The sequence below is a fragment of the Thalassophryne amazonica genome, chromosome 10, assembly GCF_902500255.1.
Source record: "Thalassophryne amazonica chromosome 10, fThaAma1.1, whole genome shotgun sequence".
NCBI lineage: Eukaryota > Metazoa > Chordata > Actinopteri > Batrachoidiformes > Batrachoididae > Thalassophryne > Thalassophryne amazonica.
Window position 1 is genome coordinate 25,920,045 of NC_047112.1, and position 20,123 is coordinate 25,940,167.

At 42.0% G+C, this 20,123-nt stretch overlaps 1 long non-coding RNA gene across 1 annotated transcript; it reads right to left on the reverse strand.

Annotated features, from left to right (window-relative positions):
• Positions 1–14,988: 14,988 nt before the first annotated feature.
• On the reverse strand, positions 14,989–18,134 carry LOC117518472. Its single transcript, XR_004562996.1, has 3 exons — positions 17,973–18,134; positions 17,847–17,853; positions 14,989–14,999 (listed from the first exon to the last, which is right to left on the reverse strand). It is a non-coding gene; the product is annotated as an uncharacterized LOC117518472 (long non-coding RNA).
• Positions 18,135–20,123: the final 1,989 nt, after the last annotated feature.

Genomic DNA, 20,123 nt, shown 5'->3' on the forward strand with positions numbered 1-20,123 from the left:
CCCGCTGCCTTGCAGGCATACCCTTTCAAGGGAAGGCTAAGGGAGTAAACCCCAACAGAAAATCAGGAGCTGGAGTTCCTAAGGCGGCCTGACACTGTATCGTCAACACCGGCAACTCCTGCGACGCAGTTGGTGCCAAGCTGTATCGATTCTTTCGCTCCCTTGGATCTGCCAGCTGCATGGAGAAGGGGGTTTGCTGCTTGGGCGACAGCTGACTCTCCATACATACCCGCCCAGGCTACTGTAGTCCCACTGGAGAGGTCACTCCAGCGACATCGCCAGATGCCAGCACAACACGGGAGGGGGCAGTCACCGGTTATAAGATCAATCCGATTGGTGAAGGAAACGAGCGCCAGGGGTTACCTCTGACGGTGGGAGAGGTCATCGCGCCTCATTGGACAGCTACCGCCCGCTTTAAGCTGGGCAGCCCCCAGCCAGTAAGGTGCTGTCCCGCCATGGCTCACCTGCTCCACTGGGTGCGTGGAGATTAGAGAACCTCCTCCACAAGTGGGCCAAAAACTTCTGCAACAGGCACAACAAAAAACAACAACAAAAAGTCCCCTGCACTCCGCATTGCTAGCTGGAATGTCAGGACAATGTGTCCCGGTCTCTCCACAGGCCCTCAACAGATTGATAATGCAAGGAAGACCGCAGTCATCGATAAAGAGCTTGCACGACTAAACATCGATATCGCGTGCCTACAGGAAACACGGCTGGCAGACAACGGCATCATCAGGGAAGCAAACTACACCTTCTACTGGCAAGGGAAGCCTCTGGGCTTTGCTGTGAAGAACTCTCTCGTCGACTACATCGAGCCCCCAGTAGCAGGCTCATAGAGGATCCTCAGCCTCCGGCTATCAACATCCTCAGACCCCGTCAACATCATCAGCGTGTACGCCCCTACCCTCTGTGCCACACCCGAGGTGAAAGATCAGTTCTACCAGGCTCTGGATGAAGTTATATCTAGGATCCCCAGCGCTGAAGGCCTTTACCTCCTGGGAGACTTCAATGCCAGAGTTGGAGCTGATCACGAGGCTTGGCCTACATGCCTTGGAAGATTCGGGAAGGGAAAAATCAACGAGAATGGACAAAGACTGTTGGAGCCGTGCTGCTTTCATGGCTTATGCATGACTAACACCTTCTTCAACTGCAAGCAGATCCATCAGGTGTCCTGGAGGCACCTGCGCTCCCGCCACTGGCACCAGCTTGACCTAGTCATCACCAGGCGTTCGGACCTCGCCAGTGTGCTCCTCACCCACAGCTATCATAGTGCAGACTGCGACATGGATCATGCCCTCATCGCCAGCAAGGTGTGTGTAACACCAAAGAAGCTGCACCACTCCAGGAAGAAGGGTTGTCCCCGCATCAACACTCGCTGCGCAAGCAATCCAGAAAAAGCCCAGCAGTTCGTCAGCAAGTTGGAAGCAACGCTGGCTGAAAAAACTCCTACAGACGACACCATTGACTCCAACTGGTCCCACCTTCATTGACACTGTTTACAACTCTGCCATCACTGCCTACGGGAAGAAAGAGTGGACAGGCACCGACTGGTTTGAGGCCCATTGGGAGGAAATGGAACCTGCAGTTGAAGCAAAAGGAAAGCCCTCCTGGCTTACAAATCCAAGCCAAGCCCCGGCACTCTACAAGCCCTTAGAACTGCCAAGAAAGAGGCTCAGCAGACTGCTTGCCACTGCGCCAACATCTACTGGCTGAAGCTCTGCAGCAGCATTCAATCCGCCGCTGACACAGGGAACGCGAGAGGGATGTACGAGGGCATAAAGAAGGCAACGGGCCCAGCACCCACCAAGACAGCTCCCCTTAAGTCCAAGATGGGCGAAGTCATCATCGACCAGGAGAAGCAGATGCAGCGGTGGACCGAGCACTACCTGGAACTGTACGCAACACAGAATGTCGTTACAGACACTGCTCTCAATGCCATCCCAGACATGCCGGTCTCGGAGGAGCTAGACACCCTACTCACTGTGGAAGAGCTAAGTAAAGCTATAGACTGCCTTGCTTGTGGGAAGGCCCCTGGAAGCGATGGCATACCACCAGAGGCCTCAAAGAGCGGGAAACCTGCACTGCTTCAGCCACTGCACGACCTACTTTGCCTCTGCTGGGAACAGGGCTACATCCCCCAGGATATGCGGGACGTGAACATCGTCACCCTGTATAAGAACAAAGGAGACCGCAGCGACTGCAACAATTACCGGGGCATCTCCCTCCTCAGCATGTTGGCAAAGCATTTGCCCCGTGTCGTGCTGGCGCGCCTGCAACCTCTCGCCGCCCGTGTCTTCCCCGAGTCCCAGTGTGGCTTCAGGGCCGGTCAATCAACAGTGGACATGATCTTTTCGCTATGCCAGCTGCAGGAGAAGTACCAGGAGCAGCAAATGCCACTTTACATCACCTTTATTGATCTAACAAAGGCATTTGATCTGGTCAGCTGCAGCAGACTCTTCAACCTGCTTCGGAAGATTGGCTGTCCCCCACACCTGCTTGCAGTGGTAATGTCATTCCACGAGAACATGCACAGCATGGTCTGCTACAACGGCGCAATGTCCGAGGCATTTCCAGTCAGCAGCGGAGTGAAACAAGGCTGTGTCCTCGCACCAACACTGTTCGGCATCTTTTTCTCCATGCTGCTCCAGTTTGCCTTCCAAGACTGCAACGAGGGTGTCTACATCCATACCAGGTCCGACGGCAAGCTCTTTAACATCGCCCGACTCCGCGCTAAGACCAAGGTCATCAAAGTTCTCATTCGTGAGATGTTGTTTGCTGACGATGCAGCCTTGGCATCACACACAGTAGACGGCCCCCAGCAGCTTGTCAGTCGCCTCTCTCTCGCCTGCAAGGAGTTTGGTCTGACCATCAGCCTCAAGAAAATCAACGTCATGGCACAGGGTGCCCAGCTCCCACCAGCAATCACCATTGACGGGTACACCCTGGAAGTGGTCGACAACTTCATCTACCTTGGATCTATCATCTGTAGCACACTGTCCATTGACGCAGAAATCAACAGCAGGATTGCCAAGGCAGCAGCAGTTATGGCCAAACTGAACCAGCGAGTGTGGAACAATTCCAACCTCACTAAGAAGACCAAGATGCGAGTCTACCGGGGTCTGCATGCTCAGCACTCTCATCTATGGCAGCAAGTCATGGACCACCTACGCAAGGCATGAGCGGAAAATAAACAGCTTCCACATGAGGTGCCTGCGACGCATCCTCCAGATCAAGTGGCAAGACATGATCCCCAACACCGTGGTGCTGGAACGTGCCAGCATGGGCAGCATACACTCCATGCTTTGTGAGAGACGGCTCCGTTGGCTCGGCCACATCAGGCAGATGGACACAGGCTGCATCCCCAAAGACCTCCTCTACGGCGAGCTGGCAGAAGGCTCTAGGATGACAGGGCGCCCAAAACTGCACTACAAGGACATCTGCAAGAGAGACATGAAAAACTGCAACATCGATGTCCAGACGTGGGATAGCTGTGCAGACAACCGCCCCGCTTGGCGTCTTTCTATCAAACAGGGCACAAAAGCCTCGGAGGCAACACGGAAATCAGTCGCCATCAACAAGAGAGCAAAGCGGAAAGAGCGCCAACACGAGCCCCAGAAACCCACTCACTTCGCCTGCGCCAGGTGTGGCAGAGACTGCCATTCAAGGATCGGACTTCACAGCCACAAAGTGCAGAGGAACCAACTAGGGTCTACACCATCGTCTCTCGAGACGGACGGATGCCGAGAGGGATTGCACATTTGAAAGCAGGGTGCTAAATGGGTGCAGAGTGCTGCAGGATTGTAGACACACATAAATCTGATTCAAAGTAACCCTGAGCTGTTTAGGGTATGCAATTCATTATTTTCATTTAATAATCACACAGAAGACACAATAAACATTCATTTATTGCAGCCTATTTTTAAAGAAAAGTAATTAAACATCCACAGCATAAAGAAAATTAAATGTGACATTTATCATATCTTTCTTACTTTTTTTTGTTGTTGTTGTTGTTGTTTTTTTTTTGTGCCAGTGTTCCCTTTCCCTTGGGGTTTTCTCTTTGGAGGCTAAACCTTTTTGGGACCTCCATGTTCCTTCAACAGAATGTGCAACAACAGCAGAAACTGCTGTTCTAGCTCCACCTACAAGTAAACCAAATACCAATGTATGTGATTTCCATCTTCCCACATATTCCCTCCAGTTATGTGAACTTAAGACAATATATTAACATTGGAGTCTGTATCCATGCCATGAAAAACACCTCCATTGTGGGAAGGTGCATTTCAAGATTGTCTCCTTAAACTGACTGTTTCAAGCTTCTGTGGCAGAGATGCTGAATCTGGACCTGTGCCACACACGTTGCACCTCCCTTGAAAAAGCAAAAAACCAAGGCACCATCATTTTTGATTTGGTAACTGTTCAATAAATAATAAAGTGTGTGTTTGTGTTATTTAGGCATACCTGTAAGAGGCGTATTGAATTTGTTTTTTCCCTTAAGACCATTAACACAGGCAAAATCGTCAATGACATACTCCTGTTTCTGTCATATTACCACATATTTGCACACTTATTTTTCATACATTATCTGCAAAATGTTCACCAACCCACTGTGCAAAATTTTAGAATGCCCATGCAATTTTGTCTTCATTATCCTGGATCTTAGTACATCAGGCCCATGATGTGCAAATTAAAGCGCATGGAACAAAAAGAGTTGAATAAGTAGTCATTTTACCATAAATTAAGCTAATCAGGTTGTCATCTGTCATCCTGTTTGATGTTCTGGTGCATCCCCAGGGTACAACTAGAACCTGGTGCTTTGTTATTTAGAAGCAAACTCAACTGGGAGCTTTTCTGGTGAGTTAATGGATCTCTGTGCACATCATCACAGTGTGAGAAGAGAACAGCCACCACAGCTCCCTGAGGTGAAGCAGTAAGGTGAAGTTTTGTCTCATCATTAGCATTTAATGTTATTTTGTTTCACTGTCGTTTCCTTGCATGAATCCATCTAAGTAAGGCATATCTAAATATTGTACCATGAGAATAGCAGGAAAATTGTGATGGAATTTAGACCAGGGATTTGGTGGCCTTGTGATAACAATGTATCAACACTATGCCACATGGACACAATGTCATTGCTGACATTCTCTCACAATGCAAGTATACAAATTGTCAATTGAGTCGTTCCATGCACTGTCAGAGAGAAATGAAGCAGCTGTCAAAAAATGGATCTCCCCACCCATCACTAAATGACGCAGTGGGGCTACCTTTTTCAGCCATTTGCAATAATACTACACATTCTGTGCAGTAATACTTGTACAGTCGTGTACAACATCACTTGAACACTCATGTGCAATATTATGAAACATTCTTTCTGCTTGTACATAGTATACTATATTCTACTGTATATATTGCTATTCCGCACGGAACATGACTTCTGTATTTTGGTAATAATTTTTCTTCTACCTTATTTTTGCATACTTGCACTGTTGTTCTGTGACTGTTCCTGTGCTGCTGTAACATTTAAATTTCCCCGTCGTGGGACTATTAAAGGATTATCTTAGCTTAATTGAATTTAGCTTACGTAACTCGTCATATCATAATGGAAAGGGACACTGTACAAGGGCAAAAATATGACAAGGTGGCCGTGAGAATGTGCTACTTTTAGCAACCATTTGCTTCACAAAAAAAATCACTCCAGCAGTACCCAGGGCTCATCCAAAGAAACCTAGTTTCAAGACATCTTGTCATTGCCTGAGATCATTGATTAGCATCCAAGTCTCACAACTATACAGGAATACAGGAATACCAGGACTCTAAAGACTTGAACTTTCATTCTTCTGCATAGTTATCAGCATTGCAAAAACATCTCTGTCCAGTGACCTCATGACTCCATATGCTCAGACATCTATAACTCTCAAAAGCCAAGGACCCAAAGATACGAATGTTACTACAAAGATAACTCAATTTCTCTCCAAGTTCAACAGTTTCACCACAAACAGATATACATTTATTGGCTGAGTCCAGTGAGTCACTGTCTTAGTATTGATGCATGAATATTGCAAACTCAGATGTCCCGTCTCCTCACTCAGCTTCTCAAGTGCAACAGTCAGGGTATTCATTGATTCCATAAAGACCACAGAATCATTCACAAAGTGAAGGTAACGTGAAATCTTTCATTTCACAGGATTACATAGAGGTTTATGAAAAAAGTCAGAGACATTTATCATGATAATCATGCTTTTATCATGCTTTTCTAAGGTTCTGCTACTAACCTATAAAATTATTCATGGACTGGCACCTCCCTACCTAGCTGACCTAATTAAACCTTACGTACCGGCCCGGGTTTTACGTTCTCAGGGTGCAGGACTACTTTGTGTCCCTAAGGTGAATAAGAAGTCTGCAGGTCACAGAGCTTTCTCTTATCGTGCCCCTGTTCTGTGGAATGATCTCAATAAAACAGTCAGATTCTGTGGAGATTTTCAAGTCCAGACTTAAGACGCACTTATTTTCCCTTTCATATGGCTAGCATACTGGTACAGTTTTGTTTTACGCTTTTAATTCATTTATTAGTAATTGGAGCGGGCTGCGGCCCCAACTTTACCTAAATTCTGGGTCTTTTAGTGAAGTTTAGGGCTAGTGGCCGGCGATCACCTTAGTATTTCTCTGTTTTCTTGTTGTTTAATGCTGGCAAATTATGCAGTATTTTTTGTCTTTCTGATGCCTGATTCTGTTTTTTTTTCTCTGTTTAAGGCGCAACTCCATCCAGAGATGGGAGTTGTATTTGTGTTGGCGATCCTCCTGTCCTGTGCACCAATAGCATTTCTTGTATATTCGTCCATGAATTGTTCTGTGAATTGTTCTGTAATTTATGTTTGTAGCATGGCCCAAGCAGAGGGTCACCCCTTTGAGTCTGGTCTGCTTGAGGATTCTTCCTCAGAGGGAGTTTTTCCTTATCACTGTTGCTCCTAACCATAACCCTAACCTTACCTGTGTGAAGCGCTTTGAGGCAACTCTGTTGTGATAAATGAAATAAAATAAATGAAAATAAATTGAAATTGAAATTGAAATAATATTGATGAATGCGATAAAAGTCTGAAGACCTTCTAATTTATTATTTAAAACTGCTACAAAGGCACCTTACCTTAATCAGTTATCTGGTTTTGGGGTTGTTGTTTTTTTTAAATCTGCACAAATGTATTTTCAAACAGATGAATAAATGAGATAGTCCCTTGGAACTGAAGAGATTTCACCTCTCAACACATCATATACAGTGAAACATGCTGACACTTGTGCTTCTAGAAAAACAGCAGGAGTTTCTGTTTCACAGCCTTCAGATGTTGGTTTAGGTGGAGTTGAAACCTTCCTGTTTAGCTGAAACCTTCCCGTTCTCAGTGATGCACCAATTACAGGAATGAATTTATCAGACCATGTCGCTGAAGGAAAGTAAGACTATGTTGGAAGAAAAATAGAATGTGATGGCCAAAGAAAACCTTCTGAGTGATTCTCACACTCAATGGCCTGCATCAGAAGCGAGAAGATGAAACTGACACATAAAGAATTTCCATTATTTGACCTCCAAACTGACGGGAAACACACACACACACACACACACACACACACACACACACACACACACACACACACACACACACACACACACACACACACACACACACACACACACACACACACACACACACACAGAGAGAGACAGAAAGGCCATTTTATATGAGGTGTGAATACTAGAGCTACAGTACCAGGAAACCGTGCCTCAGCGGTATAGGCTGGTGTGGACTGACTGTGGGTGCCCAGTCCAAAGTAAACATGGGGGATTAGAAACATACAAGAGAGAAGATGAAAAAAATGTTGACGTGACTGGCAGCACAGCGAGCGATGATTCAGGGCTCCAGGCATTGGCTCTCCTAAACATAGACCGTTCAAACATTCCTTACGGCAAAAGAACATCCACGTTCACAAAAGCAGGCACTCAACTGAGGAAATTACATTAATTAAGTCATGTGCATCAGTTATTATCTCATAATGTTAGCCCTTCACCTCAAAAGGCGAGTGTAGGATTGCCTGTCAGAGGTCCATTATGGCATGAAATAGACCTAAATACTTGTGCACATAATTTACTTCCATCCTGTCAGTCACCTGAGGCTGAGCGTTGTTGTTTCTCTGTATAGAAATGTTTCAGGTGTGTAAAACTAATGTACAAGAGAGAGAGAGAGAGAAAAAACTTTGCATTGTGCTTGTGTGATAAGCATGAGCAGGGTGCAGTATTGATGAAGACCAGGATATTTCATGAGACTCCTGCTATGCTGACTTGCTCTGGCGTTATGTAACATGTTGCCAGTGAGAAAAAACTGATACCAATTAGGAAAAGCAGTTGTCCACATATAGAACTTATTGTGCAAGAATACAGAAATTCAAGAAACATACGCTGTCACTGATATTTCTTATGGCCAATATGTCTAACGCTGAGACTCTATGCTGATGATGTGTGTTTTTGTTACTGCTGCGTAGTAACTTGTGATCATATTGCCACAGGCAAGAGCTCCATTTGTCATGTCACTGATGTCATTCTTACTAAATGATCATGGTTTCACTTGACTCTTGACACACTCACACTAAAAGCATTTCATTCATACCACTTGTCACTGACTGCATAGCATGTGCCATAACTGTTTGTATCATAGTAACTGTGGTAAAGAAACATTTCTGGGAAAAAAAAAAACTTTCTGTTCACATTGAGTGACAAGTTAAACCTGATCGTGACCTTTAATTGTGAGCCTTGACCGTTTATCCTGGTATTTGCAGATGACATTTTTAAGTTTAGTGGAAGTAGAGAGTAGAGTGAGGCACGCCTGGAGAAGGGGAGGTATGCTGTGGAGAGGATGGGAATGAAAATCACTGGGAGAGAAGCAAGACAAAGTACATCCATGTGAATGAGACAGAGTACGGCAAAATGGTCATATTACAAGGAGCAGAGGTAGTGAAGGTAGCTTGGTTTAAAGAGTTGGTATCTACTGCTCCAAGTCCTTGAGAGTGTGGTAGAGAAGTGAAGAAGGGAATGTGTGCAGGGTGGCCTAAGTGGAGAAGATGTAGGAGGAGTTATTTTTGATATCGTCACCTTCCTAAAATAATGGCCTAGGTCATGTTTTGGAAAATATGACTTAGGCCATTATTTTAGGAAGGTGACGATATGATACCTACAAGGCTGAAAGGGATAACTTAGGCTAGTATCTCGCTGGGCTGCAACGGCCTGCAAACGGCATCCACAAGGAAATTCGCACAGTTCAGCACGAGGCTCGTAGCCTTTCACTGTCCCCTCGCCTCAGTTGCAGGGCAGCACCCACGCGTTGCTTGATTTTTGAACAAACCAAAAAATTGCAGCAATGAACTCCCTGGTTGTGGTTGTTCATGCTTTTCTTATTTTTATTTATGTATTTAATTATTAATGTCTGTGATTTTTCTGCTGAAAGTCGGGGAATTTTCACAACCTCTTTCACATAACAATAATGCAATGGTCCACAGCTATCTTGAGCACTGTGTGCGCAAACGTTTTCAACATTTCAGCCACGCCAGTGGCGCTGAACATCCGTGAGAGTGCCACATGGTATTTACTCCAGACAGATAGATCATCAAATGTGTTCAAGTCCAAGCGGACATACATCGGAGTGAAAACATGTTGCAAGCTGAGGATTTCTGTAAGAGACACAATACTGCTTTTGCCAAACGACAGATACTGGTGACCTTGCATAATGTGTTCATGCAGTTTCGACATAGTTTTGGTTTTAATTTACCTGGTCACATATTTTACTGTTAACACATACAGTAAATTTTCTGTAGAAGGAAGAAAGAAAACCAGAAGTAAATCTTATGCACCAATGAGGCAAGCTTATGAGATTTTTAATTTATTTTCATAAATCACCACAGGAAGGAAATGAAAGGCAAAGGATTAAAGTAAACACACAAAGAAACATTGTCTTTGTAAAAGGAAGCAGAAAATTTGATGAGTCATTTTATCTACCTGTTCACACCCGTTTATGTTTCCTTGCTTTGTGGCATTCCAGGCAGCGTCAGGCAAGAATGAACATTAAATCAAAGAAAGTCTGCCAATCAAAGAGTGTATCTTCATGCAGTCCATCACGATTATCGTGACAACAATAAATGTTCTTAAAATACACATAAACACAATGTGTGACACCAATCAGGATCAGGAATCAGGAAGTAGGTGATGAAGGGAATACCCACCACCACAACAACAACAGAAGCTATGTGTGTGAAAAAAGAAAGAAAGAAAGGAAATCTCATTCTTTGAAAATACAATACGTGCAGATAAAGACTAGGTTTACATGCACCTTGAACCAGCTAGAAACATTCAAATTTCATTTTCTAATATTGCAGATATTCCATTTTATGAAACAATACATGTGATAGGCCAATTAGGGGTGGTGGCCAAATGGTTAGTGCACTTGTTTCTAGTGCCATTTCCCAGTTCAAGACCACCTGGCCATTCTCCACGTAATGTGGAATTGTGATGAGAAAAGCATCTCTTATAAAACTGTAAAACAATTCAACATTCCGATCTACTGTAGTGACCCTGAGAGAAACAAGGGAGAAGCCAAAGGGCGATATTCCTCATCTGAATCTCCCTACGTAACTGTTCATTTGACAAAAAGTCATTCCAGTGCTACCAAGTGTTCTCTGAAGAGATCTAGTACCAAAGACATCCCGTGTAGTTACAGAATAGGTAGCTCAGTGGATGAGGAGATGGTCTGCCAATATGTATAACTGATTTAGAATCCTGCTCATGGTATCTGTCTGTGCCCTTAATCTGCATTGTCCACCCATCTGTAAAAATGGGTACAAGCTTGGCTGGCAAAGAAAATGTGAGGTATCTGCTAGATGGCAATGTAGACCTTCTTCTTTAGTCATCAACTTAGGTCACTACTTAGTGCCCAAGTCTCACAAACACACAAGAAGCCCCAGGACCCTCAAGACTTGGACCTTCATTCTCCTGCAAAGATAAAGGCATCGACAAACACCTCGTGACTCCATCAGCTTTTGTCAGGTGAATCCAGATCTCAAAGGCCAGGGAGCCAGAGACAAGAATGTCACTGCCGAGATAAGTGAATGCCTCTACAAGCTCAACGCTTTCACCACATGCAGATACACTTCTGCTGCCTGAGTCCAGGAAGTCATTGAAAGCCTGGATCTTACTCCCAATCCAGGACAATCACCAACCCAGACACGCAGATTCCTCACACATCTTTGATTCTCCACGACTCCAAATATTCAAGGAAAACTGAACTTTGAAACCAGGACCTGCTTACTGAGAGACAGGAGTAGTTTTGCACCACCATGTTGCCACAAAGTGTCTGACTGACCAATTGACATAGTTCAGGGATGATTAAGGAACCTTTCAAGGGGCTACCTGCCTGCCCAGACAGCAAATAGATCCGGACCAGATGTAGTCCAACATCTGGTACCAATCCTGAAAACAGATCCGGTCCAGACAGTTTTTGCACCCTGGCCCAGATCCGGCACAGCTCCGCTTTACAGTTCTGGAACAGATCCGGACCAGATCTGAACTGGATCTGCAAAAGACCAACTGTTTACCGACCATATTTGGCACGGATCTGGGGCAGATGTGGACCGCATCACAGCACCGTGGCAGGAACAAGTTTTACAGGGGTAAGTTCCATGGATCCGAGGAAACTGATTTGTATCTATAACACACACATCAGTGTCCCTGGACTTATAAAACTTGATTGTCGTAAAGAAACAAACCGCTTTGCAATAAGCATTTAAAAAAGCCTCAGTGACGATCACGATTACAGAGTACAGAGTTTACAACTGCTAATGGATAGTTTCTACCGAGTGCAGATAAAACTGCTTATCGTTATGCCCCATGTTCCTGCCACGGTGCTGTGATGCGGTCCACATCTGTCCCAGATCCGTGCCAGATATGGTCTGTCCGGGGGGGTCAAAATGAAACCAAGGAGGCTGTTTTTGTTGAGGACAAGTCCACTTCTTTTATTCACATTCAAATCCTAATGGATGCTCTACTCACCTTTGCCAAAGTAGAGGAATGGGTTAGAATTACACTTTGAAAATCAATTTGATGCATGAATACTTTTATTTTGTATCAAAAGTGAATTTAAGTACATTTGATTATAACTTTATGATGTCTAAAAAATAGTATAATGCTGTGAGAATTTTGGGTATTTTTCCTTTCTTGGATGTGTCTTTGTGACCAAGACTGAAAACCTGTTTTTGATCTACATTTAATATTTATATCATTGCAGAGCCGGTTCTTTCACCCTGAGGGGCATCTCACAGATAGAATCGACTCATCTGTGATATCACGAAGAGCCAGGGAATCTGTGAAAATGTGTGACAAGTTGAGAAAAGAAACAGGTGTGATGCTGAAAGTGCCACTTATGATGAAACAGCTGTACATATTAGTTTCATTATTACACAAAACCACGTGAGAGCCTAAAGCAGATGATGATGGCATCACATACCAGACATATTACAGATGATCTCTGCTTCGCTTTATCGTCTGACCTGTGTTTCACTTATAACGTCACACGAAAATACACTATTCTCTGTTTACAAACACAACACAGGTAAACAAATGTTTATCGGCATGAAAATACATTCATCAATCAATCAATCAATCAACTTTTTTCTTGTATAGCGCCAAATCACAACAAACAGTTGCCCCAAGGCGCTCCACATTGCAACGCAAGGCCATACAATAATTATGAAACACAGTCTACGTCTAAAGCAACATAACCAAGGGATGGTCCAGGGTCACCCGATCCAGCCCTAACTATAAGCCTTAGCGAAAAGGAAAGTTTTAAGCCTAATCTTAAAAGTAGAGAGGGTATCTGTCTCCCTGATCTGAATTGGGAGCTGGTTCCACAGGAGAGGAGCCTGAAAGCTGAAGGCTCTGCCTCCCATTCTACTCTTACAAACCCTAGGAACTACAAGTAAGCCCGCAGTCTGAGAGCGAAGCGCTCTAATGGGGTAATATGGTACTACGAGGTCCCTAAGATAAGATGGGACCTGATTATTCAAAACCTTATAAGTAAGAAGAAGAATTTTAAATTCTATTCTAGCATTAACAGGAAGCCAATGAAGAGAGGCCAACACGGGTGAGATATGCTCTCTCCTGCTAGTCCCCGTCAGTACTCTAGCTGCAGCATTCTGAACCAACTGAAGGCTTTTTAGGGAACTTTTAGGACAACCTGATAATAATGAATTACAATAGTCCAGCCTAGAGGAAATAAATGCATGAATTAGTTTTTCAGCATCACTCTGAGACAAGACCTTTCTGATTTTAGAGATATTGCGTAAATGCAAAAAGGCAGTCCTACATATTTGTTTAATATGCGCTTTGAATGACATATCCTGATCAAAATAACTCCAAGATTTCTCACAGTATTACTAGAGATCAGGGAAATGCCATCCAGAGTAACGATCTGGTTAGACACCATGCTTCTAAGATTTGTGGGGCCAAGTACAATAACTTCAGTTTTATCTGAGTTTAAAAGCAGGAAATTAGAGGTCATCCATGTCTTTATGTCTGTAAGACAATCCTGCAGTTTAGCTAATTGGTGCGTATCCTCTGGCTTCATGGATAGATAAAGCTGGGTATCATCTGCGTAACAATGAAAATTTAAGCAATACCGTCTAATAATACTGCCCAAGGGAAGCATGTATAAAGTGAATAAAATTGGTCCTAGCACAGAACCTTGTGGAACTCCATAATTAACTTTAGTCTGTGAAGAAGATTCCCCATTTACATGAACAAACTGTAATCTATTAGACAAATATGATTCAAACCACCGCAGCGCAATGCCTTTAATACCTATGACATGCTCTAATCTCTGTAATAAAATTTTATGGTCAACAGTATCAAAGCAGCACTGAGGTCCAACAGAACAAGCACAGAGATAAGTCCACTGTCCGAAGCCATAAGAAGATCATTTGTAACCTTCACTAATGCTGTTTCTGTACTATGATGAATTCTAAAACCTGACTGAAACTCTTCAAATAGACCATTCCTCTGCAGGTGATCAGTTAGCTGTTTTACAACTACCCTCTCAAGAATCTTTGAGAGAAAAGGAAGGTTGGAGATTGGCCTATAATTAGCTAAGATAGCTGGGTCAAGTGATGGCTTTTTAAGTAATGGTTTAATTACTGCCACCTTAAAGGCCTGTGGTACATAACCAACTAACAAAGATAGATTGATCATATTTAAGATTGAAGCATTAAATAATGGTAGGACTTCCTTGAGCAGCCTGGCAGGAATGGGGTCTAATAAGCATGTTGATGGTTTGGATGAAGTAACTAATGAAAATAACTCAGACAGAACAATCGGAGAGAAAGAGTCTAACCAAATACCGGCATCACTGAAAGCAGCCAAAGATAACGATACATCTTTGGGATGGTTATGAGTAATTTTTTCTCTAATAGTCAAAATTTTGTTAGCAAAGAAAGTCATGAAGTCATTACTAGTTAAAGTTAATGGAATACTCAGCTCAATAGAGCTCTGACTCTTTGTCAGCCTGGCTACAGTGCTGAAAAGAAACCTGGGGTTGTTCTTATTTTCTTCAATTAGTGATGAGTAGAAAGATGTCCTAGCTTCACGACGGGCTTTCTTATAGAGCAACAAACTCTTTTTCCAGGCTAAGTGAAGATCTTCTAAATTAGTGAGACGCCATTTCCTCTCCAACTTACGGGTTATCTGCTTTAAGCTACGAGTTTGTGAGTTATACCACGGAGTCAGACACTTCTGATTTAAAGCTCTCTTTTCAGAGGAGCTACAGCATCCAAAGTTGTCTTCAATGAGGATGTAAAACTATTGACAAGATACTCTAACTCCCTTACAGAGTTTAGGTAGCTACTCTGCTCATAAATAATAATTCATAAATAATAATGCAAGTGAGCGTCCGTTAAAAATAATTTTAAGACAATTTTGAACACTAATTAAGTTCTGCCCAAAGATGAACGTATTAACTTTTCAGGTTCAAAGGTCAAAGGTCAAGGTCAGAGCACAATGTCAAAATTTTGCTCAATGAGAATAGGGTTTAAGTCTTGTCTGAGGCTATTAGACATGAATCGGTCATTGTATTGTGATTGTTTGATAGTTTATAGTGGCTGAACAGTGCAAGATGGGCCCATTGTTACTATTAGACATAAATAGAAAGTGATATATGGCCTTTCAAAATATACCACCACATTTCAACTTGAGTGAAACTGTGAAAGGTCACAATCAAGGCAGCTCAACCTTTGTTTGTTCGTTGTGGCCATACGGTGTCAGATAGACCCACAACCACACTTAGACATGGATAAGAAGCCATATATAACCTTTTGAAACACACCATTGACTTTGACCTTGAGTGGCCTTGAATGTCACACTCAAGGTCACCCAAGCATTAATCCTTGTCATTTGACTTGTGGATTGTATGATATGTGACATTCATTATTTGTCCCACTGTTCTATTTACCATGCATTTTTCTCCCATATGTTTTGCTCTATTGGATGCCTCCATTAGCTTTTCAAAAAATACTTCCATCATACAAGGAAGCTAAATCCACTAGCTGCAGTGTTTGCGGGGATGTCTTCAGCAGCTATAGAAGCACTTTGAATTAAAGAAAAGCAAACAAGTGTTTCCACATTTATATAGCACTTTTCCATCTGCATCAGATGCTCAAAGCACTTTACAATCATGTCTGACATTCACCCCTATGTCAGGGTGCTGCCATACAAGATGCTCACTACTCACCGGGCACAACTAGGGGAATTAAGGACCTTACCCAAGAGCCCTTAGTGATTTTCCAGTCAGGCTGGGATTTGAACTGAGGATCCTCTGGTCTCAAGCCCATTGCTTAACCACAAGACCATCACCTCCCCCATGTATGTTAACAAGTTGCCTGCAGGATAGAGTCAACTGCCAGGCAGACACACAGATGGCTCTGGGCAGCATTGTTTTCCGCTCCCTGCTCTGAGAAGAAAAACCTGTCTAATATCATTTAAATGTCACATAAAACAAATAATGAATGTTTTTCTATTTGCGCATTGGATAGACTATTTTCATTCACCAAACGATGGAACATACCAGCCAACTTACCACAGCTGGTAATTTGTTGAATGGGACATTCCGTCTTTCAGCTCGAGCAAATATTATTTCCCTTGCAGCCATAAAGATTCTTAATTTGTGTATTATACAACTTCTAGTTTGACATTGTGTGACTTTGAACATACTGAATGACAGACCCAGCAGAATACACTTTCCCCACTGATCCAGTATCCCTATGGCAGCAGGATTTGCACTCACTAGAGCGTCATTATCTACTGACCGTTGTTAATCAAAGTCATGCAGGTCTCTGTTTTATGTTAGACATTTCTTCCTCATGTGCCAACGCTTCAGTTTACACTTGGGTTGTTAGACAGTGTGTATTTAAAGTACTGAACTTTTATTTTTATGGCCTCTGCCAGTCAGGTTGTATAATCTCCTGTCTGTGTCTCTGTACAAGACATCATTGGGTCAGAAAAGAATCTATTAGTATCTCACTGGTATTAGACTGAGCTGGAAAGAAACATCAAATCAGCAGGAAAAGAGACGTGGCACTACCCAGTGACCGACTGAGAAATGCTTGGCCTTGGCAGAAGTGTGAAGTTTTAATTTATCATTTTGTTAGACTCAAACAAGTAACAATCATCTCACCACAATTTCCTACTGTGTTTGCTAATACATGTGCACAGCGCTTTGTCAAACTACAAGGCAGTTTTGGCCAGTCGCAGCTTTAAGATCAGTGGAGTGGGATTTGTAACTAGAGAGTTGCTGAACTGATCCTCAGACAGCAGGATAGAGCTTGGCAAAGAAGTTAAAAAGCAGCAACAGTCCAACCCTGATTGCCATCATGTAGAAGAGCGTTATCTCACAATGGTTACAAAGGAGGTACATGTCCCTCTAAGATAGGGTTCGAGCCCCTCCAAGGACTTCAGTAACCCACCATAACCACCCAAGAAAACTGACATCTGCCAATCAAAATCCAAGGTCTGGATCCTCAGTTTCTCACATCACCACCACCATTAACCCCACTTTCCACAGTACACTGCAAAAACTGTCCCTCTCAAAATAAGCCAAAAAAATCCAAAATCTAGCCAAATTGTCTTGTATTAAGCAAAAAAAAATCTGCCAATGGAGTAAGAAAAAAATTACCTGCTTAGAATTCTCAAAACCAGCAAAATGTCTAGGCACTGAATAATCAAAATGTGCCTTAAAACTAGACAGAATTCTTATTTTAAGATTAGCTTCTGTCTTAAAATAAGGAAAACAATCTTGTGCTTTGCTTGGATATTTGAAATCCATTGCCTTTCCTTGTTACTGGTTAAATACAGCTTGATATTAGCTGGAAAAAAGTATTAAGAAAAAGTGAGATACATTTTCCCAAAATAAGACATTTTTTCTTATGTAAAATGCTTGACAAGATTATTTTTCTATTTAGATAAAAATTAAGCCAAATTTTCTTTAAATAAGTCTTTTTTTTTTTTTACTTTCTTAGATGTCAGTTTTTGCAGTGTACCCCTCAGATATTGTTTGTGTGCTGCTCTGGCAACATCTGAACCAGTTCACAACACTAACATAATGCAAGATTTTCCCCCGTTACCAGTATTAAATTTGCTTTTTTATAATAGCAAAAGCATAACACTGGTCTACAGCCGAAATGCTTCTAAAATAAATGCAGTCAAACTTTGCTAATTTTGGGCCACTGAGAATGAAAATGAAAAATTGAAATGGTTGACTAGTTTTAAGATATGTTACTACTATGCTACTAAGGGTTACCTTTTGATGATTTTTAAAGTGTTACAAAAAACAGGTGAAATATTATTATATGAACAGTCAGAGAAACATATGTACGATTTATCATGAAAACTCTACTATCATCACAATATAATTATGTAGACTTAAAATGTAAAAACTTAAATATCTTAGAAACAGTAACAAACTAGTCATTTTTATTGTCATATTTGAATTCAGCATGCCAAAATCCATCATAAATAGCTCATTATATTTCTGAAGCAGACAACTTCTTAAAATCTGTAGAACAGTGTAATCAATCGTAGAATCCATCGTAAATAGCACATTATATTTCTGAAGCAGACAACTTCTTAAAATTTGTAGACCAGTGTAATTAGAAAAGGAACCACAGTGTTGTTGAATTGAGAAATGGGGCAATGACCTGTCAGTCAGTCCAACATTCAGAGAGGGTAAACCATAAAGAATGGCCTCACCTAAAGGAGAGAAGTGTCTGCCCTGAGTCATTTAGTGTTACGTGTAGTTTCTCTCTTGTTCTACCACTGCGCTATCATAAATTTTCTAAATTTGCATGTCATATCAGATGAGTAACTGCTATGGATTCCAAACAATGAATGCTATTGTTAATGGTTGATGAAAGTTCAGTGTCACCCAGGTAAGAGAAACCTAAAAGTTTACGCCGCAGCAAATGGGCTTTCTGTTGGACTTCAAGACATTTCATCACTTATACAAGTGCCTTCTTCAGTTTGGAAGTTATATGTAGCTTGGAATTAGATTGATTGTCAGTTTATTTCCAAAGACTAGGCCTGTTTGTGAGTAAATATGATTATTGTTGATGCAAACTGAGAACAATGAGCTAGTTAATGCATGATTCAGTTCTTTTGCAAACAGTACGGGGCATACATTTAGTAGATGAATGTGTGCTAAAAGTCACAAGTAAACATTAAGGCATAGTTTGTTTGTTTGTTTGTTTGTTTTTAAAGAAGCATATGAAGAATTCTGATGCAAAATGTCTTTAGTCCAAAACCACATTTTTTAGTTGAGACCAAGATGCATTTGACTGCAACCCAATGTCATGCCAGTTCATGATAGCATCATGAAAAGTGATTTATTCTATTAGTTTGTGATAGTGTCACCAAATGCGTCACAATTTCATGACGGTATCACAAAATTAATTAATGATGGTATCATGAAAGGTGGGGTGACACTGGGAGAGGGGATGGGTTAGGAATATGGTTACGGTTAGGATTATGAGTAGGGTTAAAAATAATGAAATAAACTTGACCGCGTCACAAAAATGTGACGCATTTTGTGACGGTATCACAAAAATAAAAGTGCGAAAAGCCTGGAACTACCATTGTGCAAAATATTAATAAATTTGAACATACCGTTTTCATTTTATTTATGGAAATTTGGACATTTTCTAATGCATTTTCCATTAAATAACTGGACTTACTGGGTTTTGCATCTGAGCCCTTCATACGTTACAGAAAAACGCCATAAATACACAACTGAAAGAATAAGAATATTCTAATAGAGATGTAGACAAGAATACTAGCGTATGCAACTGTATGTAAACTGGACATCTGTGTGAACAAAATTTGATTCCAAGGTTTGACCCACACCTCACACCAATAATGCAAGTAGTTATAAAAGGAAGAAAATAGCAGGTAATTGTTTTAAGTTGTTTTTATTTAAGGTGAATCATGTCAATAAAGATAGAAGTTTGAATTTTGATGACAACCTCCTCAGTGGTAAAGACTATTTTGAAATAAGGTAGTGTGAGTTTTGCAGTCATAGGTTTGACATGCAGTGGAAGGAATGCGATCATTTAAGGTGCGCTCACTGCTGTCCTTCCAAATAAGGACATTTCCCATTTATATATGACTCTAATCATTCATGCCAGCAGGGATTATTGTCACTTCCTGTCACCTGCAGTTGCAGGTATGGGCATGTTCAATGCCATTCTCATACATCATTGTGGTGACTAACAGAATATAACTGACCTGCAAAATATCTGTTATTTACGATGGTGTTTCCCATGTATCCCGTTTTAGTAACAGGATATCCCGTGCTTGTCATACCTTTGACACACCCTGTATTACCTGTTACATATTTTCTCAGCCCTTTCACTATTCTCACCCTGCTTTCTACCTCTGACACCTCTGTCATGTATTCATAAAACAAATTATTTTCATTTCAGTTTATTTATGGAGCATGAAATTCCAACATACGTTACCCCAAGGTGCATCACAAGAGCACAGTTTAATCCTTGCCCATCCG